Here is a 24,320-nt window from a genome sequence, read left to right as displayed (position 1 = left end):
GGATTAACACTGCATTATTCACCGGGACTTGAAACCGGAGAATGAACCACTCTCTTCCAGCCCAAGTGGAATCTACTGTTCGGAAAAAAAGTAGAACCCCACCAACGGAAGCCAGGTTCAGACTGTTTTGAGAATTTTTACAAGCTGATTCTAGGAATCCAAAGGAACAGAGTGGTGCAAGGGAACATAATTTCTCCTGTGTAGGCAGTTGGTCATCTCTGCTGACCTCATCCTCTCAGGGATCTTCTGACCGAGGCAGGATGACACAGGAGCTATGCCTGTCAGTACCAGTAGTGGTTCTACCACCCCTACATACCAGCGAGCCCTGCTATAGGGAAGAGCTGCCTGGGGTGCAGACATGGACCCAGGGAGTAGTTACCATAGTTTTCTAAATGACAGATCTACCAAGGAAAAAGGAAGGAAGGAAGGAAGGAAGGAAGGAAGGAAGGAAGGAAGGAAGGAAGAGGCATGAATGGACCGAACTGCCATGACTTTCCCACTAGGGCATATTATGTTGGGAAGAGGAGCCTGGGCCCACTAACAAGACAACACCAATGCATATTCTCTAGTGAGCAGTGGCCTGGTACCAGAAAGGTGGACACAAACTGACTCCAGCCCGCCAAGAGTGCCTATTCCTTTCTCAGGCATGACCCTGTTGGGTGACTGAGGGTCTTCATCCCTAGGGTTCAAGGCAAGAGGCTGAGGCAAGAGGCTGAGGCAGGCCTGCGGAGGCAGGCACAGTCTGGACGACGGAGGCAGGAAGAGGCCGGTGTAGGAGGCCAGGCTGGAGGAGCCTGGTGGAGGTGGGCAGATGGAGCCAGGCAGATGCAGGCAGGCGGAGGCTTGAAGAGAGACACCCGTGGGTGCTGGACAGTGCAAATAAGCAATAGCCCCGTGGGGTCCAAGCCACCAAGCCCAGCTATTGCACCCAGGCATGGGGCGTGGGGTGTGGGGTGGGGACCTGGTTGATCCTGCAAGGCTTGTCTGAAGGATAAGCCATGCATACACATGGGCATCACAGTGAAACTGGGAAGTCACATAAAACCCATTATAGTACCTTTGGCGGGGGCTGGGCGGGGAGGCAGGTGGGCCAAGGTTTATATCAGATAGTGGTAATGAAAATGTGATGCCCTTCCTGACTGAAAGAATGACAGAAACTATCCAAATACAGAGAAACAGCAGTCTGAGTGAGTGTGCTGCTCAGTTGCCTCAGTTGCTGGAGGGTGGGGTAGCCCAGCTGGTGACCCGGGGAGGTGACCATGAATAACAATACAGGACTCTTTTGAGGCCCAGTAATTGGTAGGTATGACTACAATTCCGTTAAAGGAACATCCCTGGGTAAACAATTCTGGTGCCAAGGAGGCCATGGGGGGAAACAAAACAATCACAGACTCTGTGACTGGCCACGACCACAAGGGAGGGAATGGAATGGAGGAGATTAAAAATAAAATACAGTAATGAGACGGCCCTGTTGGGATGAGTACATCCTTTAAGGAACGTCCATGGGAGGGCAATTCTAGGGAGTGCCAGGGAGGCAGAGGGGGTTTGCAATAGTTATATATTGTTTAATTATTCTTCTTTTTCTGCTCCCCAAGAAAATTATTGGTTCTGCAGTTAAACCTTTCATACTCTGAATACTGAATGTAATGCAGAGATGGGGGTGGGTAACTGGGAAGCGCTTTGGTCTAAAGAGAAGATTGAGTGTGAGACCTCCCACCAGAATGCTCTCTCAAGAGGGTAGGTGAGGAGGTAGGGGTGGGAAAAAGACAATGATGCCTTGCCCACCGGGGCATCTGACTCTGGAAGGGCAACTTGATTCTGTAAAGCGGACAGTGCCTAGCCCAGAGGGGCAACTCGATTCTGTAAAGTGCACGGTTGCTAGCCCAGAGGGGCATCTGACTCTTGGGAGTGGAATGTGCTGGTGCTCAGGAACACGTAGTTATAATGGTTGTCTTCTCAATATAATATTTGTGGTGTTCTGCTCATGCAATGTGTAATAGAGTTGCTGCAGTTAAAAAGGTTGTGCTTATTTCTTCAGATACACTGCAATGTGACACCAAGATGGTGCTGGGTAACTTGGAGAACAGTGCCTTGCCCACCGGGGCATCTGACTCTGGAAGGGCAACTCGATTCCGTAAAGTGGACAGTGCCTAGCCCAGAGGGGCAACTCGATTCCGTAAAGCGGACAGCGGCTAGCCCAGAGGGGCAACTCGATTATGTAAAGCGGACAGTGACTAGCCCACAAAAAGGTATTCTTGAGACAGGACAACGAGTAGCTCAACAGGGCATATTCTTCATGAAAGACCCACCTGGGGCAAGGCGGTTGGACATGGAAAGAAACCAAAGCCAAGACCTCCCAGAGGGCGCTTACATAGGTGAACACCCTGAGGGGTGACGGCAGCTCTACCACCCTGGGCCCAACACCAGAGCAAATGAAGGAGCAATACAGAAAGAAAACTCCCTACATGCCAAAGGGAAGAGGGAGGAGATTGACACTGCATTATTCACCAGGACAAGTTGAAACTGGAGAATGAACCACTCTCTTCCAGCCCAAGTAATACAGGAATCTACTGTTTTGAAACAACCCCCCGCCCCACCAATGCAAGGTGAGGACGTTGACATTAAAAATAATAAAATATCCAAATCAGTTCTCTGGAGACTCTTTCCCTGAAGGTGGAAGACAACACAGCCTGCCTTCCAGGAGGGCCCATCCACATAGCAGACCTATGCCATCTCAGTAAAATTGGAGGGAGACAGATGCTACAGCATCCTCTTACATTCAGAGCTAGGTTCTGTCACTGAGCGCAGAGACTGACATAATTAAGTATGGCAGAGAAAGAGGAGGAAGACATATATGCCCTGAGTGGAGGACCCTTACAGATACAGACATGGTAGTATATCATCCCCCTGGGTAAAACCATAGTTGGGTTGGTGTAGTGAAGCTCACTGAAATGATAATAGGAAGAATAGTACAAATAAGTCCTATAGTTAATGTGATTATGTGTGCAGCTCAGTCACCTGAGGGATTGAGGGTGGGGTAGCCCAGCAGGGGCAGGTTGACTTTTGAGGAGGACCAGCTGCTTCACTAAGTTGGTGGGGTGGCACCATGTCACCTGCCATGGAGAACACTCTCTCACTTGGGACACTGGTGGGTGGGCAGCTGAGTCTTTCCCTGGCCACACAAGCTAAGTCCAGCCAAATTTGGCTGCAGGAAGACCAGTAGGCCATGCGGTCCGTGGTCCAGTCCTCCAGAGGCTCTGCCAGGTAACGCTGCACAGACGTTATAGCGGCATCCTGGTGGACAGGTTGGGTGCCTCTCCCCTAACCCCTGGCCTCTGGTCCTGCTGGGACTGATGCCACTGGAAGGGATGGGGAACAGTCTCTCCTCCTCCTTCAGTTACCCCATCCTCTTTGCCCATTTCCCCCTCACTTGCCCCACCAGTTTCTACAGCCACAACATCGGGGAGTTGTCCCCACAAAGGCCGTCTTTCAGGTGCAGATCTCACATGGTGGCCAACATGTATGTCCTCTCCCAGTACAGGGGCTCCACCTGCTGAACTAGGCCATCCCTCAGCCTTGTCACCACTTCCCTCTCGTCTGGCAGGAAGCGCCTTCCTGTGACAGGTTCCCCAGTCTCCAGAAACTCGCCCATCTGCTTCTGGAGATGCTGAGCCACAGGGATCACCTGGCCAAGGAGGGCGGTGCTGGTTCTCAGGGCCTCCATGGCCTCAAGGAATGGCTTGAGGACCACCATGAGCTGGGACATGGCATCCCACTGCTGCCCGCCCAGGGGTCTCTGGATGTCAATGTCCCTGACCCTAGACACCCTGTGGACAGCACGCTGTTGCTCCAACATACGCTCAAGCATGAGGTAGGAGGAGTTCCAGCGTGTTGCCATGTCCTGCACCAGCCTGTGCTGTGGGAGTCCCAACTCTGCCTGCTTCTCCCACAGCAGCTTACTGCCCTTGATGCTGTGGTGAAAGTGCCCAGCCACATTCCTGCAGCTCTCCAACAGGTTATGGATGCTGGACATGGGGGTGGAATACGTCTTGCTGCTGCCCAAGGTCACGGTCAGGTTGAAGATATGAGTGATGCAGCAGATGCCCTCAAATCTGCCAATGTGCACAGCCTTCACCATGTTGCCCGCCTCCCCCATCCATGACCATGTATCCGTGGATGAACTGGTGACCGGCCAACCACCCCTCCACCGTGCGCTTCATGGCCTCCATTATCTCTGCTGCTGTGTGAGTCTGGTCCATGACTTGCATGTGAAGGAGGGCCCAGCAATACCCATCCTCCCTGCCAGTCCCAGAAGTGGCTACCGTCCCTGGGGCTGCCCACCAGTGAGCCATCAGGGACAAGTAAGCATGCGCTCCTCCCTCGCTGGACCAAATGTCTGAGATGAAGTATACCATCTGTGACTGTGCCTGGTACAGATGGTCCACCAGTTTCTCCCAGCATGCCCAGTACAGGGAGGGCACCACCCACCTGCTGAGGGTGATGTGACATGGCAGCTTGTAGTAGGGCACCACCAGGGCCATCTTGAACCCCACATTTTCAATGAGACAGAATGGCTGGTCATCCAATGCCACCATCTCACCGATGCAGTTGGTGAACTGGTTGGGAGCTGGAAACCTCCACCTGGGGGACCCATACTTCCCCCACCCCATCTCCTCCATGGTGGCCTGCCTAAGCCTCTTAGGAGTGAAATCCGGAGAGCTTGCAGGAGTTCTGGCGCCACTACCAGCCTTATGCTTGCCCCTGCTGCTGGCCTGTTGGGATGTGGGGGCCTCTTCTTCCTTGTTAAGTGCTGGAGCAGGCTGCTGGTGCTGTAGTGCCCTGGCTGTTTCCCCCTGCTCAGAGACGCCTTGCAGTGGCGGCACATGGAAGCGCTGGGATCGGCTCCCAACTCAAAGTGGTTCCACACAATGCTGCCCTGATGTTTCGGGGGAGGAGGAGATGCAGACTGCCTGCCTTCAGTCTAGGGGCACACACATGAGCGGGGGGAACAATGGAAGAGGGGTTGGGTGCTGGAGCCTCTGACTGCTGTTCCTCCTCCAACACACCGTGGAGGATCTCCTTCTCTTCACCCTCCACTCCACTGAGGACATCAGACACCTCTGAACTAACGTCCATCAGTAGGCTCCCCTCTTCCACTACAGAAAGTGATGTTGCTCCGCCTTGGGCAAGAGTGTGACTACTGCACCTGCCCACACCAGCCTCCTCAAACAGTGACCTCTGAGCACTGCAACTGGCCTCCACACTCTGCTGCCCTACTCCACCAGGATGCACTATCTGGACTAGGGGACAGACAGCTCACCCAACAGCGCTGCTAGTGACAATAGCACCTTGCCCACCTCTGCCCCTGCCAACACCCTGAAGATGCCTCATATTGCACTGGATTGCTTTGCCACACAGTGGAGTGTTATTGGAATGTTCTTTTATGGAAGGCAGGATAACTTCAAGAAATCCAGGGCGACAGTCCAGACGGTAAGATAACAGCCAAATCAAACAATAAAAAAAATCCCTTCTTTAATTTCTGTTTTGGGAGGATCAACACAGAGAAGACACAGATAGTTCACTTCAGCAAGGGGGTGGGGGAACACACAACACACACATAGCCTGCTATGGGGTTGGACTCGATGGCCTTGTAGGCCCCTTCCAACCCTACTATTCTATATGATACTATTCTACAATATGCTTTTCTTTAAGAATTTAGAAAGAAAAAAAACCTAAATGCTTGAATATGACTTAAAAAGGCGGAGGGGGGGGGGATGCCCAGAAGTCAATGTTTGCTTTTAAAAATTGAAGTAAGACTGAGTTTGTAAAAATCTAACGGAGACAGAGTTGACTGACAAAAATGACAAGGAAATGGAGAAAGCAGAACTGAGAGTTGACGTTAAACAACAAACCCAGCCTTTTCCGGCATCCAAAATTGAGATAAACAAACAAACAAACACAGGAATGGCGGGGGAGGGGAGAGTGTAGCAGCAACAAGTGAGGAAAAGCTATGTTAGTTTGAAAAAGTATGGAAAGGAGAGATGAATCTAATCAAATACAAATAACAAATGAGTCGGAGGTAGAAAGAAATAGGAGAAGGTGGCTGGAAGAGGTGCTGCAGCCCAAACGGGATGGATGATCAAGGAGCGAAGGATGGGAATGCTCCCAGTACAACCAAGCTGTTTCCTTTTAATTTAAATTTTGAGGAAAGCCTAATGGCGATCAAAATTGAATAAATTGAAGGAACAACTCCTAGGAATGCACACATATGCACGCACAGTCACGCACACACACACACACACACACGATCAACTACCCACACCAGCCCTCTCTCCCGAAGACACAGCTAGCACAATAACTGAATGCAGCCTTTCGCTGAAGTATATATACCCCCTTCCTCCACCACTCTCTCTGATTGGAGACTGCTGGTGTTGGTTCTGGCTGAGAGTTCCTATTCACCAAAGCACACTGCCTCCTCCTCCTGCACTTATCTTCCCGCCTCCCCCTGCCTTCCCACATCTGCTCACCTTCACCCTCCCACCCTCCTCCTCCTCCCCCTCATGCCCCTCCACATGAGCATTCAGAAGTTGATACATTTTGAAAACAGCCTGTCTGGACTGCTCAAGCATTAAATAGAGCTCCAAATATATGGGGCAGAGGAGGCGCTTCATGGGGGGGGGGAACTTTGCCCCGGGTTGCATTGGTACTGCTCTGACCTGCTTTGTATCATGAGGATTTTGCTCTGAATAAGCCCGCTTTGCCTCGTTATTCGGGCTTCATAACGAGGCGGTCCACAGCCCTACTTAACGCACAGGCAGGCTGTTATAGGGAGAGGGATTCCTGCAGATATTCGGGTCCCAAGCAGTTTAGGGTTTTAAAGGGATGTGCCAGAACCTTGAATCAAACTCAGAAGTGAAGAGACAGGCAATGCATCTCTTTTAGAATCATTCTGCCCTTGCTGATGCTTCTGGATTGTCTTCAAGTACAGCCCCACATAAAATGTGTTACAATAACCCAGTCAGGAAGTTAGCAAAGCAAGAGATTAGGTAGACAGCAGCCAAAAATAGGAACATTTCAGCTGTAGTGCCTTATTTTGGAACACCCTTCCTAGGGAGACTAACCTGGGCCAGATCTACACCTTGTGTCATAACATTATGATCCCATCATGGTAACACTATATCCCTTTTGTGCATTTATACTACATAGGACACACTATGACATTTGTTGCAGTATTTTGGATAATGTGGAATAAAAAGCAGGAAATAACACTACGATAGTGGTATAACGAATATGTGATGTGCTTCAACACTTATCAGTGCACTTCAATACTGCTATAAAGCAGTAGTGTGGATCTAGCCCTGGTCCCTACCTATGTCGTTTTGGTACCAAAGAGCTTTTATTTATTTTTAAAATGTATTTACAAGATTTATATACTGCTGTCCATCCAATAAAATGTCTGACAGGTGAACAATGAAAAGAGGAGAAATCAGCAGCAGCACTGAAATACAGAATTAAAACCTTTAAAGTCAGGTTTATTTTTCTGGACTTTTAAAACAGCAGTTGAGTTGTTTAACCAGCTGCCTGACATTCTTATTCATTTTAATGGCTGCTGCTGTTTTTACTATTGAGTTGTTGTTTTACTGCATTTTTATTTTGGGATTTTATTGTTACCTTATTTTTTCATAAGTTTGTTGGCTGTTCTGCGACTAACAGAATGTCACCACATAATGTCTCGGAAGGGAGTCTTCTCCGTTGTGGTCCCTCTAGAACACCCTCCCTTTCTATTAGGGAGGCAGATAATGTGGTATGTTTTAACTGCCTCCTGAAAATGTACCTTTTTAGGCAAGCTTATAGGCTGTAGGCTTATAATTTAGGCTTTAGGCTTATATAAATTTAGGCAAGCTTCTAACTTATAGTTTAGGCTTATAATTGACCATCATGTTGCTGCTGTATTTTATTCTTTCTTTTGATTTTACCTTTGTATATTCCACAAGAAAAGCGGAATATACACTACCTAAAAACCCGCTTTCACAGGTCACATGGCACTTGAGACCACCGTACTTCAGGGTTGGGAGGGCGGAGTCCAGCGACTAGAACTGAATGCCATCAACCGCTTAGGTGCTGCTCAGCCAATGAGAGAGACTTGTTCCCCACCCGTGTCCATGCTCCCCTGCTCAGGGAAGTTTAATGGAAGTGCTGAATTAAGCCCCTGTAGTTTACCCCACACCTCTCCCTTCTCATCTACCATTGGGATATTGTGAAAGGTTAAAACAGTGCAGCTACAGATTGTGATTGGGTAAAGCAGGTTACTGCATTATTGTAAATGGGAAAACAGCACTACTATGATATTAAGAATGAGTAAAGCAGGTTACTGTGATATTGTGAATGGGCAAACAGTGCTACTGCGATATTGTGAATGGTTAAAATAGCACTACTGATTATTCACTAGTTGAACAGAAACCACTAGCAGAACAGGTTTTCCTTCCCCTGCAGCTTCCCCATGACCCCACAAATCTGCTCCAGGAGCTTTGGGGACCTTCTGGACTAGATTTGGGGTATACATAGGGGCCTGCAGGGGGAGGAGAGGATGGGGAAGTTGTGTCAGCGGAAGATGTGTTGCAGGAGTGGTTCTGCTCACATGACTTCTGGATCCAATCCCAAGTCCTTTATCTGTCCATCTGCCTTTCATCAAAGGCGCTCAGAGTTTTTATTTGCACTACAATCCTGTGAGGCAGGCCAGGCTGAGAGCTAGTAACTGGCCTCTGGTCATCCAATAAGCTTATGGCTCACTGAGCATTTAACACAAGTCTCCCTAAGACTTGTCACTCAAACCACCACACCATGCTGGCTGTCATGATGGAACATATGGGAGAGGATGATCTCTGTTTGCATTTTGCTGTTCTCCATTCCAACTCTCCAGACATGATGAAAGGCATGACAATAACAGGCTCACATAAGTACTTTTATGTTTGTATTTATCTTAATGATGAGGCCACTGTCTCTATCTTAATTTATTTATTTCCTTATTTTTATTTATTTTCATTTTATATATACGAACTGCTACAGAAGCACGGATCTCCTCCTTGCCCACCAGCCAGTCACCCTAGGATACATTGTTCCCCTCTCCTCCTTTTCTTTGAAATGGAATGTGTGCGCACTCCTAGACAGTGCCGCTGTCTTTAGAGATAGCATTTCAGCATTCCACTTCCTGGAACCGTCATGCGACCACAGCAGGGCACAGCACATGGGGTGATCACATGACCATTCAAGGAAGTTACTGTTGGGCAGGGAGAACCATGCTTCTACAAGCACAAAAGGAGGTTTTCTAAAGTAGTGATAACTTCAGAAAAGCTCCTTTCTGGCTGAAAAAAGGTCATGCAGCAGGTGCTTGTAACCAATCTCAATCTGAATAACAAAGTTTGTTGCATAGGGATCCAAGCCTGATACACATACAGGCATTATGAATGTAGCAGGTTCCGCTTATGAGCCACCTAATTTAGGGTTTTGTAGGTATCACTATTTTTCAGTGGTGGCCCTGTATTTATGAAGTGCTCAGGAAGTATGTACAGCCTCATCACTGGTGATTTTTAAAAGAAGTCTTTAAGACTGCAATCCTATACATACTTACCTAGGAGTATGCCCCATTGACTTCACTGAGCATACTCCTGAGTAGACATGTATAGGATTGGAGTGTAAATGTTTTTACTTTGCAATTAATTGTTTGCATCTCAATGAAGATTTATTAATTGTTGTACCTTGATGAAGTTTTACTACCCATTTTAAGGGGCATATTGTAGAATTTAACTTGAGAGTGTTTTTTATGTTATTATGTTTATTGTATAATTATGCTGTATACCAAGTTTTGAGAGCAATTGCCCCAAAGCCATTTATAAATCTTTTAATAAATAAAAATGAGGAAATAAGGACACCACCAACTCCGAAATCCTGAATGCTCCGAAGAATGCTGCGGCATGAAACAAAGTGGCCTCGTGTGGAGAGTTGCACAAAGAAGGCCACAGACCCTGTAAACCCAGCAATATATCTGGCGACAGAGGTGTCTGGGGTCAGGTGGCGCCAGGAACCCCCTGGACCAACCCTGAAGCACCTGGATATCTGCAGTGTTGTCAGCCACACCCTTCATTTTAGACCAGAAGGCCAGTGCAGCGAGCCTTCCCCTGATGGTCCGGGCCGCGAGACCCCGCCTGTGGGCATCAACACAAAACTGAAGTAAGTGATCGACTGGTATTGGCCACAACTGTGGCAGATGTGCAGCCACCCAGAAGGAAAAGAACTCCCTGCCTGATCTGGTGTAAGCAGCTCTTGTGCTAGGGGCTAAGGACTGCAGGAGAGCCTGTTCTGCCTCTTCCAGCCAACCTCCCAAAGAGTGGCTGGCATGGTGTCTGGCATAGCACGTGCCCAAGGGGCCAGCTCCCGGAAACGCTGCACCTGGTTACTTGACAATGCGTCAGCCAAGGCATTGTGCAGGCCGGGAATGTGCCGTGCACGGAATAAAATATTACACTGAAGGCACTGCAACGTGAATGCCCGGTCCAAAGCCATGACTATTGCTGCGAGATGACAAAGAATTAATGACCTGAACGGTGGCTTGATTGTCACACCAGAAATGTACGATGGAATTAGAAAGTTGAGCCACCCACAGATGCGCAGCAGCATATATTGGGAAGAGTTCTAAGAAGGTAAGGTCCTTTCCCACACCCAGATCTAGCCACTCTGCCAGCCACTGAGCATGACACCAGCGATCCCGAAACACAACCCAAAGCCCAGGGTCCCAGATGCATCAGAGTGTATCTGCAATTCTGCTTCTAATAATAACTTGCGCCTCCAGAAGGAAACACCATTGAACATGTTGAGGAAATGCAGCCAAACAGAGAGATCATCCTTCATGGCAGACGATACCTGAATCCGATGGTGTGGGAGGCGCAGGCCCCACATGGCGTTACAAAAACGTCTAAGGAAGGCCCTGCCAGGGGCAATTACCTGACAGGCAAAGTTAAGGTGACCGACTACTTCCTGGAGGGCCAGGAGTGTGACCTGCTTAGAATGCAGCATGTGCAAGCAAAATCCTGTCCCTTAGGGCCTCCAGTTTGTCAGCTGGGAGCCTACAAAGCTGCTTCACAGAGTCTAGTTCAATGCCCAAAAACGTAATAGTGGGGGAAGGGCCCTTGGTCTTTTCCTCTGCCAAAGGTACACCCAGCTCATCAGCAAGGGCGGAAAATTCCTGCATTAGTCAAACACACTGGGGGGGTACCAGGTGGCCCCGCAAATAGGAAGTCATCCAGGTAGTGCACAACACTATGGGACCTGGTTTTATAAGTCAAAGCTCATTCCAAGAAGGAACTGAACTTCGCAAACATAGCACAGGATACCAAACATCCCATAGGTAGGGCCCTGTCCACATAAAATTGACCTAAAAAACTGAATCCCAGAAGGTCGAAGTCTTCAGGGCAAATTGGCAGGAGGCAAAATGGGGATTTAATGTCGCATTCCCCATGAGAGCACTGGGGCCCAGCGCCTTCACCATGGATACTGCTGTGTCAAATGACGTGTAGTGTACAGAGCATAGGTGCTCAGGGATGGCATCATTCACCGATCCACCCTTGGGGAAGGGCAGGTTGTGGATTAGTCTGTATTCACCCACGGCCTTCTTTGGCACAATGCCCAATGGAGAGACCCTGAGGTTAGGGAAAGGGGGGGAATCAAATGGGCCAATGACCCGCCCCGCAGCCACCTCTTTATTGATCTTATCTTTGACTAACTGTTCAAAACCTGCGATAGATTTCTGATTCTGGGAAATTTGGGCCCGGCATTGGCCCAGAAATGGAATCCTGAAACCCAGGGAAAATCCCTTGTCCAAATAATGGGTGTTATCCTGGAGCGGGTATCGCCTCAAAAGGCGCCTCAGGGGCCCCAACTTAATTGGACTGGGCCCCTTTTGGCGGAGGTTGTGGGCCACCACTGGACTTCCTGCCACCCTGCCATTCCCAATTTGAGCCCTGCAGACCTTTGGCCTTTGGGCAGCCAATGAAGGCATGTTGTCCCCACAAATGGAGCATGCATGGCGAAATCGGCATGGATTCTTGAAGCAGACACCCTTGGAGCCGAACTCCCAGCAGAGTGCGCAGCGTTGAACCACCTGTCCCGCCCCAGCTTTAGGAGCTGCAGTGGGCGTCAGCTAGGGATGTACGAAAGTCACTTACCTGTTCGCGGATTATGCTGATGCTGGGGGGGAGGCGCTCTGTCCCTCCCCCCGAAATTCTGGCCGGGGGGGAGGCGCTCCGTCCCTCCCCCCCGAAATTCTGGCCGGCTGGCTCCACTCCGCAGGGATTCTGCGAAGCTGCCAGCCGCTGGCTAGCATGGACGCAAATGGCAGCGGCCATAGCCGCCGCCGTTTGTGTCCCTGCAGTCAGCCGTGATAGGCTACATAAATGTTTACGTAGCCTATCACGGCTGATTTAAAAGAAAAAAAAAAGCGCGTACGCAAATGTAAAGCGTAGAGTAAAGCGTGTCTACGCTATTTGCGTTCCCCTTATTTTCGCCGTAGTCTACGTAAATCTTTACGTAGTCTACAGCGACCAAATAAGGAACGCGAATGGCGGCTCCCTATGGGGGCCGCCATTAGCCGTACGCGCTTTTTTTTTTTTAAAGTCACCCGTGATAGGCTACGTGACGATTAACGTAGCCTATCACGGCTGACTTTGCAAATCTAGCCATGATAGGCTACGTTAATCGTTACGTAGCCTATCACAGGGGCGTTTTTGTTTTTGTTTTACTTTTCTTGTAATGGTGGCGGCAGCAGCCGGTCGAAAGACCGGCTGCCGCCCCCGCCCCTGACGAAGACCTGCTGAACCGCCGCTGGGACCCGCCGCCAGGAGGGACATTCGTGAAAGGTAAGTCCCATCCTGGGGGGGGGGGCAGGGGGCGGGGGGGTGGAGAATTTCTCCCCAAACAACCTTCGGAGGACTGAATGTGTTGGCACTCGGCCGCCCGAAGTTTCGGGGAGAAATTCTCCCCCATCCCTATTATATGATATCAAGATACTTAGTGAGGACCCAACCATGCTCTGGATGCTTCTGCTGTATGATACCCATATAAATTAAGAAGCCAGGCAACCAGTTGGCCCAAGTGCGAGACACCTTCCTATGCCGGGCCTTCTCCTGATCCTTGTCGATAGATTTCTCCCCTTCTTTTGTTTCAGACTCTCAGAATAGCAGGGAAAAGACGTTGACAAACTCTCCCCATAGTATTTTCTCCCTGGTGGCCGGCAATAGGTGGTATCCCAGGGGGGTAGATGTCCCCCCGGTTGGGATTGCTCCTTTATCTACATGGCCATAAGGGTCCTTGTCACTTGCCCCAAGCTCAGTAGAGCCTTCACCCACTGGGCCACGCCACACGGCAGCGCAAGCGGCCATGGCAGGTGGGGCGTGTTGAGGAGCCTCCCCGGTGCAGGGCATGTGAGGATCAGAAGCCAGAGGGGCTGTGAGTGTTTCTCCCACCTCAACCCCACCTGCAGGGTTTGGAGCAGGGCCCAGGGCCCTGTGGGGTTGGGCAGACACAGGGATGCCAGTCATGTGAAGTGGCCCTGCCTGGAGCGGCATAGCTTTGGGCCGGGAGCATGTATCCCAGGCTGAAACAGTGAGGCGGTGCACCTGGTGAAGGGAACCGTGGGATACCACCCGTTGGGGTGTGAAATGGCCAACTCATCCCTGCTATAAAGGGGAACCACCCGTATGGCAGGAACTAGTTCCAACCGGCCGGTGGTGCCATCCCCCCCGGTCCCGAAACCTCACCTGAGCGAAGGTTGGTTGCAGCGTCCAGGATCTGGCTACTGTCCAGAACTGCTGGAGCTGGTGAAATGGATGCCGGCGACCCTTGCACAGGAGGGGGCTGCTCCGCAAGTGGGCACACTGGCGCTGAGGCCATTGCAGATGCGGCCTGCCCAGTGACGACCTGCTGAGAAGCCTCGATGGCTTCCAGCCTCTCTGAAATAGAAAGCAATACATCTTTGCGAGCTTGCCCTCTAGTTACCCTAGAACCTGAAGTCCGGGGAACCCGCCTGGCAGGGGTGGTTAATGGAGGGATCCCTAAGTCCCTCTCGGCAGCCTTGAGCCTAGCCAGAATGAGGGCCATGTCAGGATCCTCATCTTTGGATGAGGAAGAGTCGGCCCTATGGAACTGGTGCTTAGCCAGGGGGCAAGGGGCTTTGCCCTTGCCTTTTTTGCATATCAGACCCTTCTTAGGTGGCATCACTGTGTATTGGGAATGCGCTACCCTCTCACTCTCTCACAATAAACTTTTTAAATTATTATTATTATTATATTTTATATTATTGGTATTGTTGTTGTTGTTGTTAATTTATTTCTTATTAATGTATTTATATAATCCCCCTTTTCTTTGTTTAAAAAATATTTATTATTATTATTATTATTATTATTATTAACTTAAAATTCAGGCACTACAGGCCACCAGGGGGCATTGATAAGCCCAACTCTCGCTATGTTTTTTTGAGGAGGGAGCCGGAGAGGCTATTCTGCTTCCAGCCGGCTACTCAGTACCAGGGGGGTGCCCAAAAGTGTGAGAAAAAAGTCCCCCATCCTCTTGGGGGGTGTAGGCGATAAGAGGCCAGGGGCCCACTGCAGGCTGCTGCAGGAATCAGCGGCTAAAGGGGCAGGTTCAGTGCCCGGGAAAGAACTTCCTCTCCCTCAGATCAGGCAGCGAGGGAAAACAAACAGCCGCTGTAATGCGTGGCAAAATCAGGGAGGGAAAGCAAACAAAGACCCCCCCCACTGGGCTGTCCTGGCTGCTGCGCCGCGACAAATCGGGCCCCCGAGGAGAAGCGTGGAGCAGGCAAGCTCCAACTCTCCCCAGAAAGCACAGAGGGGCAGGCACAAGAAGAAGGAATCCCCGCTCCCCGAATCAGACAACAGCTGATCAAAGTGGTTGGCGCAGCCTTAAATAGTGGCCAGCTCGACCCCCCCCCCCAGGTGAAGCAAGGAGCGAAGGCCAAAGGCAAGAAATAGCCTTTGTTCTTGACCCGTCCTCCCCCCACCACAACAGCCCCCCACCGCAGCCAGGCAAGCCAGGTGCAGGGTGAGGGCACTTACGAAAGAAGGAGAAAAATGTCTGCTTATCCACTTCTTCAGTCATACATAATTGTGTACACCTCTATCATGTCTCCCCATACTCACCGTTTTTCTAAGCTAAACAATACCACATGTTATAACCTTCCCTCATAGTGGAAGGGGAGCTGCTCCAGCTCCCCTTATAATTTATTATAAAATATAATAATAATAATTTAAAAAGTATATTATTATTTGCCTTTTTCTGCACTTTCCTCTATTTATTTATTTATTTATTATATACCTAGGTCACCTTTCAGGGCAGAAACTCTCCCAAGGTGGCTTTCAAGGCCAAGATCAGCACTTTAAATTGGGCCTGGAAGCAAACCAATAGCCAGCGTAAGTGTAATGTACTCCAACTGTTTGGCCCACATGAACACTCTTGCTGCCGCGTTCTGTAGCAATTTTCTGAACCTTCTTTAAAGGTGACCACATGTAGAGTAGATGACGTAACCTAGCCTGGATATGTAGGTTATTTTCATTGTTCAAAGTAGACTGGGATCTCTTTTTATTAAGCAAAAAATGAAAGACAAGGAAATATTTGGATTTAATACTAGAGAAAGAGTGTCACAAAACTCTGAAAACCAACTGTGACAAACGAAGAGGAAAGGCAACAAAGAAAAAAAGACTGGGCCTCCTTCGATGGACTATAAAAGTGTGAAAAGATTTCCTCTGGCTACCCAATATCTGTCATTTATTGAATCGATTAATTTATTTCTCACAGCCAAACCACTGCCTTTAAAAAGGCTTACTCGTATGCTTTCCCCTGTTCCTATCGATTCGTTTTGGGTAAAAATATCAATAATTTTGTATAGATCTAGCCTTTTAAGTTACTTAATTATTGATTGAGAAACAGTTGCTCAGACTGAGCAGGCAGGTTTCTGGCGTGTTCAACAATAACAAGAAAAAGAGGTTTTTGCATGGATAGGAATTGAATGGCGGAACACTCTTGTTCATCATCTATAGACCAGTCAATGGTGACAAGCAACAGCTTTTCATGATGTATTTTCTTTGATCCCGCATAGCCAACATTTGCTTGTTTCCTTTGTTAGCTATAGCAAGCTAAAGGAGAAAAGGGATGGCCTATGCAGTTATAACTTATGAACATCACTAGAGACAGCTCTGTTAATACTGTTGATAATGGGTTGTTTCCAGTGGGTTGTATCTAGTGTTAGTCTAACTTAAGTCCCATTCATTTCAGTAACTCTTCTGCTCTAAACAGGACTAACAGTAGATACAACTCAATGACAAACAATAAGTGTTACGGTATGGAGCTGATGATTCCAGCAATTTACTGTCTAGCCCTTTTGTAAAGTAAGGACTGAATTGCACATTAAATGTGAACATCCACTTCATTCAGAATGTTCATCTTGTTGATCTTCTTATGACTGCAGACAAGCATTGAATTTCACATCTCAGTGAAATCCATGTGATAATATTTTCAAGTATAAGAGCCAAATTAGGTGATACATTAAGGGCACCATCCTATTGATGTTTAGACAGAGAAAAGGCCTACAACTCCCAGCATTCCCCAGCCAGCCATGTTGTAGGCCTTTTCTCTGTCTAAACATGCATAGGATTACGCCCTAAACATTTCACTGCATTTAATGGGTTGTATCAAGACTTAGTCAAACTTAGAGTAGCTATGGATGAGCACCTGCACTTTACACTTGAAATGCATACTGAACAAAAGAACATAAGAAGAGCCATGCTGGATCACAGCAAGGTCCATCTAGTCCAGCATTCTGTTCACACACTGGCCAACCAGCTGTGGAAAACCAGAGAATCATAGAATCATAGAATAGTAGGGTTGGAAGGGGCCTACAAGGCCATCGAGTCCAACCCCCTGCTCAATGCAGGAATCCAAGTCAGAGCATCCCCAACAGATGGCTGTCCAGCCTCATCTTGAATGCCTCCAGTGTGGGAGAGCCCACCACCTCCCTAGATCATTGGTTCCATTGTCATATTGCTCTAACAGTCAGGAAGTTTTTCCTGATGTTCAGCCAGAATCTGGCTTCCTGTCACTTGAGCCCATGATTCCGTGCCCTGCATTCTGGGATGATCGAGAAGAGATCCTGGCCTTCCTCTCTGTGACAACCTTTCAAATACTTGAAGAGCGCTATCCTATCTCCCCTCAGTCTTCTCTTCTCAAGGCTAAACAGGCCCAGTTCTTTCAGTCTCTCCACATAGGGCTTTGTTTCCAGTCCCCTGATCATCTTTGTTGCCCTCCTCTGAACCCTCTCCAGCTTGTCTGCATCCTTCTTAAAGTGCGGTGCCCACCCAGAACTGGACACAGTACTCCAGATGAGGCCTAACCAGTACTGACTAGAGGGGAACTAGTACTTCCAGGGATTTGGAAGCTATGCTTCTATTAATGCAGCCCAAAAGAGCATTGGCCTTTTTTGCAGCCATATCACATTGTTGGCTCATATTCAGCTTGTGATCGACAACAATTCCAAGATCTTTCTTGCTTGTAGTGTTGTTGAGCCACATATCCCCCATCTTGTAACTTTGCATTTGGTTTCTTTTCCTAGGTGAAGAACTTGCCATTTCTCCCTATTAAATTTCATGCTGCTGTTTTCTGCCCAGCACTCCAGCCTATCAAGATCACTTTGAATTCTGTTTCTGTCTTCCTAAGTATTAGCTATCCCGCCCAATTTTGTGTCATCTGTAAATCTGATCAGCATTCCCTGCACCTCCTCTTCCAAGTCATTAATAACAATGTTGAAGAGCACTGGGTCCAGGACCCTGCGGTACCCTGCTAGTTACCTCTCCCCAGTTTGAGAAGTTCCCATAGATAAGCACTCTTTGAGTCCGATTCTGTAGCCAACTGTGGATCCACTGGATCGCTGTTTCATCTATCCCACTTTGAGCTAGTTTGCTCATCAGGATATCATGGGGCACTTTCTCGAAAGCTTTGCTGAAGTCGAGGTATATGATGTCCATAGATTCCACATGGATGAGAAGAAAGGGATACCTGTCAGTGGGCTTTGTGAGTGCAGGCAACCCTTCAGTCACATCTCTAATCTGTCCTCCCGGGAGAGAGCATACCTGGCAAGTCCACGGGTCTTTGCGACATACTTGGGTTTTGATCCCACGCAGCAAGGAGTCTCCCACTATTCCTCCTCTTCTCTTCTTGTTGTTGTAGGCCTTGGTTTCATTGCCTCTGCTTGACTGACCTTCAGCCTCTTGCTCACTCTCATGAAGGTTTCTCTGTAATCCTTCCTCTGCAGTCTCATCCTCAAGTACGTGGAAACGGTTCCATAGTTCCACTGCCTCCACTGGTGCCAAGTGTCTTCTAGTTCTTCTGCTCCTAACTGTCACCCTTTTCCAAGGAGTATCCTCTACTTCATTTTTCCTCACCTCAGCAATTTCTTCTTCTGCCTCAGCTTGCTGTTGCTCTTCTAACTCCTGTACTTCGCTTTGCTGCTGTAGTTCCACCGTTCTGTCCAAGAACTCTTCATGTTCCCTGGAGGGTCGACACTCGCTGCTCCAGTCCTCTTACTTTTTCTTCCAGCAGTGTGATCAACTTGCACTTGTTGCACGTGGAGGCTATGTTGTTCTCAGGGAAGAAAACAAATATGGCACACACCTTGCAGGTCATCACCACTGGAGAGTCTTGTCCTTCCATAGTCTCGTTTCCCCTTTTGTGTCTAGCTTTCTGTTTGTTCTAGAGTAGCCTGGTCCTGGTCCTCTACTCACTGCAGGTTAAAAACAGAGTCTCACTGGTATGGAAGTGTGTGTAACAAGACAAATTAAAAAAAAAGAAAAAGTAAAAAAAGTAAAAAAAAACCCCCACAAGTTGGTCATGAATGCAATAGTATCCTCTTGGCTGTGTTCCCCAGCAACTGGTGTACATTGGCATACTCCCTCTGATACTGGAAGTACCATATAGCCATGATCCTTAGCCATTGATAGCCTTATCTGCCATGAATTTGCCAAATCCTCTTTAAAAGCCATTCAAATTGGTGGCCATCACGACATGTTGTAGTAGCGAATTCCATAGTTTAACTGTGCACTGTGTGAAGATGTACTTCCTTTTATCTGTCCTGAATCTCCCACTAATCAGCATTATGGGATGATCCCTGCTTTTAGTATTATGAGAGAGGGAGAGAACTGATTCTCTATCCACTTTCTCCATACCATGCATATTTTTGTCCACTTCTATCATGTCTTCCCTTATTCGCCTTTTTTCTAAGCTAAACAGTCTCAGACACTGTAACCTTTCCTCATAGGGGAACATAGAGCCACAGCAAACATAATTGTTTCAAGTGTGAATCACCTCTAAACTGGGCAAATCCGACATTACAAGAGCTGGAAATTTAAATATCCTGGCATACTTGAAAACTGAAATAATTGATTAATTGTGGTTTAGAGCCAAGAGTATTGAGTTTGGAGGTGGAAAATTTGCCAGTGTGATGGATAGATCTTTCAAGGACTATTTTTAGTGGAAATGTGGGCTATCAAATAAATAAATAGTGTTGAGTCTAGAGGAGGGTAAATGTTCAGATCTTTGCACTGGTGGATGAGATAAGAATGGTAAATCCCATTGAAAGCCCATTGCCTTAATCCAGCAGAGAGTTAAGCTTATTGAACACTTTTGAATCAAATGTTTTACACACACAGCTTCATGCCAGATTGCGTGGTTCTTAAAGTCACTCTAACCTCACTGATTTCAGAGAGATTTAGGCATGCCTAATTTTCTCTAGGTTGCATCCATGTTTAGTGACCGGCAAAAGAAATCATACTTCTATGACAGAAAAAGAACATAAGTGTTGAAGAAGCTATTTAAGGATTCCTTCCTTCCTTTGGTATTATTACCCCACCCCTCATGTTGGCTTTTGTATTAATTATCAACGCATTACAAAACTAAAAGCCAAAAGCGTTATGGTTTATTAAGACTTACTATCAAATGACTTTTGTATGGGCATGATGTACATAGTACATCCAGATTAAACAACAGCTTGTGTTGTTGTTTTACTGTCAGCAAAATCATCAGAGGAAGATTCAGTTGAACATGTAGTTCTCGCCTGCACACACATAATTTCCACTACTGAGCCAGTACCAGGTGAATAATATGTTTGCTTATTAGTTGCCATATAATAAATTGTTCTCAGGGTGACTTACAATAGATATAGACAAAACATCAATACAAATACAATAAAATGTTTACGTGGCATTAAGTCTTGGAGGCAGACATGCCAAAGCAAACATTTAGGACTGGGGCACTAACATTCCCATTCATCTTTTCTCATCTACCTATGGACTACCATGGGAAGAGCTATTTATTTATTCATTTCATTTCATTTCTATACTGCCCAATAGCCGAAGCTCTCTCTCTATGTAGTTGCAAATATACATATTTAATACTGGTTAGTAGTCTTTCACAATGGACCTGCAAATGACATGTATTACAGAAAGATGAAGTTGTCTCAATTGATTCGGACAAAAAATGAGATTATGGCAACTGCATAATTTTTTATTACGAAATGAAAAGGTAGTGCAGGAAACATAACATGAGTACTTCCAAATTAATATCCCCTCAGTAAATGATCAGATCATAGTCTGAGAGCTTCAAAAATAGTATGTGTGTGTGTGTGTGTGTGTGTGTGTGTATATATATATATATATATATATTCATACTTGGAAAAAGGAGACAGAGCGGAAAATTATTGAACTTACTACTCAAATCCAAAATTAGACTGTAAACATAGACATCTGTTTGAAACCTATATGTAGGAAGTGGAGGGAGCAATCCTATGACCACTAGACAGTGGCTAGATGGCCATAAGATATGCTGTTTTCTGGGAACCAACCTCAGAGCCCACGCACCGAGGTCGGTTCCTGGAGAACCGACCTCTCCCAACTTCCATGCTGCCTTGGAGGCAGCACAGAACAGCCCCGTGCTCCACGCTCACAAGAGGAGCACAGAGCAGCCAAAAAGGGGTGTGGCTGGGGGCATTCCAGGACGGGGAGATTGTTCCCTGCTCTGTCCTCCTGCGTCTAGACAGCCGCAATTGGCTATCTACCGGAAAAAGCAGGGAAGGAGCTGTCTAGCTGAAAAAGCAGAATGATCCCCTCCGTGTTTCTCCTACCCTGCTTTGGATAGGCGGTCGCCTCCAAGTTCAGAGGTTGCTGCCTATCTAGATAGGATTGCTCCCTAAAGGCGCTTAGAAAGTAATTGGATTTAATTACTTGTAGGTTAGTAGAAAATCTTTACAATATTTAAAACAACATTTAAAAAAGGAAATAAGTCAGATAAGCTCTTAGCTGCACAACTGAAAAAACAATGGAACAATATAGTATCACAGATAAGAAAGGTTAATGGGGTTGTAACGTCACCAAAATTGATAGCAGAAGCATTCAGCAGTTATGATAAAGACTTCTACATGTCAGAAAAACCATCACCTGATAGGATAACAGAGTTTCTACAAGAAGCTAATTTATCTTGTATTACATGTGTGGATATTGAAAATTGTTAGTAACTGTTGAAAAATTGGGTCAAACTGTTAAAGAATTAAAGAATAATAAAGCCCCAGGTAAAGATGGTCTGACTGCAGAATATTATAAGAAATGTTTTAATTCTATATTTGGCAATTTACTAAATACAATAAATGAATGAGGAGATATAAACTTCTCAAAAATTGGCAATTAAGAAAGGTACAGTTACTCTTAAAAATAGTATTGGCATATTGCTTTATTCATTCAAGATGTCAAAATATGGGAAAATATTCTTGCAAACTGATTAAATAGTATAATAAGTAAATATATTGGTGAGGATCAGACTGGTTTCATCAGGGCAGCAAGAATATCAATGAATATTTGTAGACTTCTCATTTTGATTTATAGGATCAGCCTCTCAAAACAGCCACATGGGATTTTGTTTTTAGATGCTGAAAAAGCATTCAATTGTATAGAATGGGATTATTTATATCAGGTCTTGTATAAGTTTGGTTTAGGGGGAAAATGCATTAATTAAGTTAAATTAATATATACAAATCCCACTAACTCTGTGTATGTAAATGGATTTTGCTCAGATAATTTTTATCTACACAGAGGCACTTATCAGGATGTCCACTATTCTCACTGAAATTATCTGGATAAAGGCAGAGTGGAAGGGAGTGAAATTTGGAAATGAGGAGTGTAAAATTAATTTCTGTGCAGATGATATCACATTCATATTATAGGATCCTGCAAAGGTGTTTGGGGAGCTTTTGGATTTGCTGAAAAACTTTGGTCAAATATCAGGGTTATTTAAAATTATCTAAAATTAATTTAGATATATCAGAATGGATTGGTATTCATTTAGAAAAGAGAGAGAAGGATCATATCACTAAAATATATTCTATAGAGAGATTCTCTAGTCAAATATCTGGGTATATGGATTACACCTAATGTGGAAGACTGAAAAGCATAATAATAATAATAATAATAATAATAATAATAATAATAATTTGTTATGATAAATTAATAGTGATCTTGGAAAATGGTCATGGAACAAGATGTCTTGGGCTTGGAAAATATCAACATTTAAATTAATTTACAGCCAAGAATCCTTTTTATTTTTGAATATTCCCTTGCAGGTGAATGTTGTAATATCCAATAAAAGGCAAAAACCAGTATCAAATTTTATTTGAGCAGGGAAAAAAAGTCTAGAGTTAATGCTTGAGTGTTATATTGCCTACAAATTCAGAAAGTATATATAGCACTCCCCTGCATCAAATGGTATTATATTGCTTCTATGGTGTCTGTGTTCAAATCATGGTTTATATCAGATAAAGAAAAAAAGGATAAACAACAGAATTCAACAATTATTATTAAGAATACACACTGGCATTGCAATTAAAAAAGGATATAGAAGTGAAAAGAGCAAACCCTGTGTCAGAAATGTATAGAAAATCTGGAAATGATGTAACAGTAAACCAAGCCCAGGAGTTTCACCTCTTACCGCTATGAATTGTAATGAACAAACTGAGTATTAAACAGTATTGGGGAACATGATTTTTTGGGAGAAATATGGTTGAATAGAGTTTAGGAATTTGTTTAAAAATGGTCATATAAAAAGTTATGTAGATATTCCTGGGGAAATAAGAACATAACCAAATTTCGTTTTTCCAATACTTGCAGATTGGGCATATAATATCCAATTTAATATCTAAATATGGGTCACTAAGAGATTGCTCTACCACTGAAGTAATAATATAAAATGTATATAAGGAATATTTAGTCAGTATTATAAAATGATACTTAATCTCAATATGACAAGGAATATTTACTTCACTAAGGGTGCAATCCTATGCATGTTGAGACAGAAAAAAGGCCTACAACTCCCAGCATGCCCCAGCCACACTGGCTGGGGCATGCTGGGAGTTGTAGGCCTTTTTTCTGTCTCAACGTGCGTTGGATTGTGCCTTTAAATGTGAAAGTGATTTAGGAAGGCAAATTACTCAAGACATTTGGAATTAGATTAGAATATAACCCAAAGAGTACACTCTGTATTAATTTCAAAGATAACTTTTTCAAATTATTCTTTAGATTATGTTTAACACAACTCAGGTTTAGTAAAATCTATAGGCAGGCACAGAATAGGTGTTGGAGAGGCAGTAGCAGTGTAGAGCAAATATATTTCATGTCTTTTGGTCCTGCCCCCATATAGTAAATTTTGGAGCGTGGTAAAAGATGAAATTACAAAAAATGTAGTTGTTAAGTTCTCTTTAGACTCATTGGTATTTTTATTTGGATATATTAAGGCTAAGTCTCAATTAATGATGTGAAAATGACTTGCGGATGGCTGCCCTTATGGCAATAAGAAATAAGTGGGAGAGAGTTAATCCTCCAACAATTGATGATTGGTGTATGATGGTTTGGGATATGGCTTTTATTATGAACTTAACTAATATGATTTGAATCAGAGAGGAACAATCAATCAACCAATCAAAAATAGAAAAATGAAGTCTATTTTATATTGGAATGAAAAAGTTCAGGATTCAGTGCAACCTTATTTACTGTTAAGAGCAATTTGCCAGTTTAATTGGTATGGATTTGATTATGTTTATAGGTCTTTTTTAATATTTCTATTTATGAATTGATGTATTATATAAATTAATTAAGAATGCCCCCACCCAAGTTAAACAACAAAAATGAAACAAAACAAACAAGGTTGTATTATATGCTACACTGTTA

Source organism: Heloderma suspectum, chromosome 4, assembly GCF_057233095.1.
Source record: "Heloderma suspectum isolate Gila_16-S chromosome 4, 16-S_ref, whole genome shotgun sequence".
NCBI classification, from domain to species: domain Eukaryota; kingdom Metazoa; phylum Chordata; class Lepidosauria; order Squamata; family Helodermatidae; genus Heloderma; species Heloderma suspectum.
The sequence above is the reverse complement of the archived record's forward strand: the minus strand, read 5'-3'. Positions refer to the sequence as shown.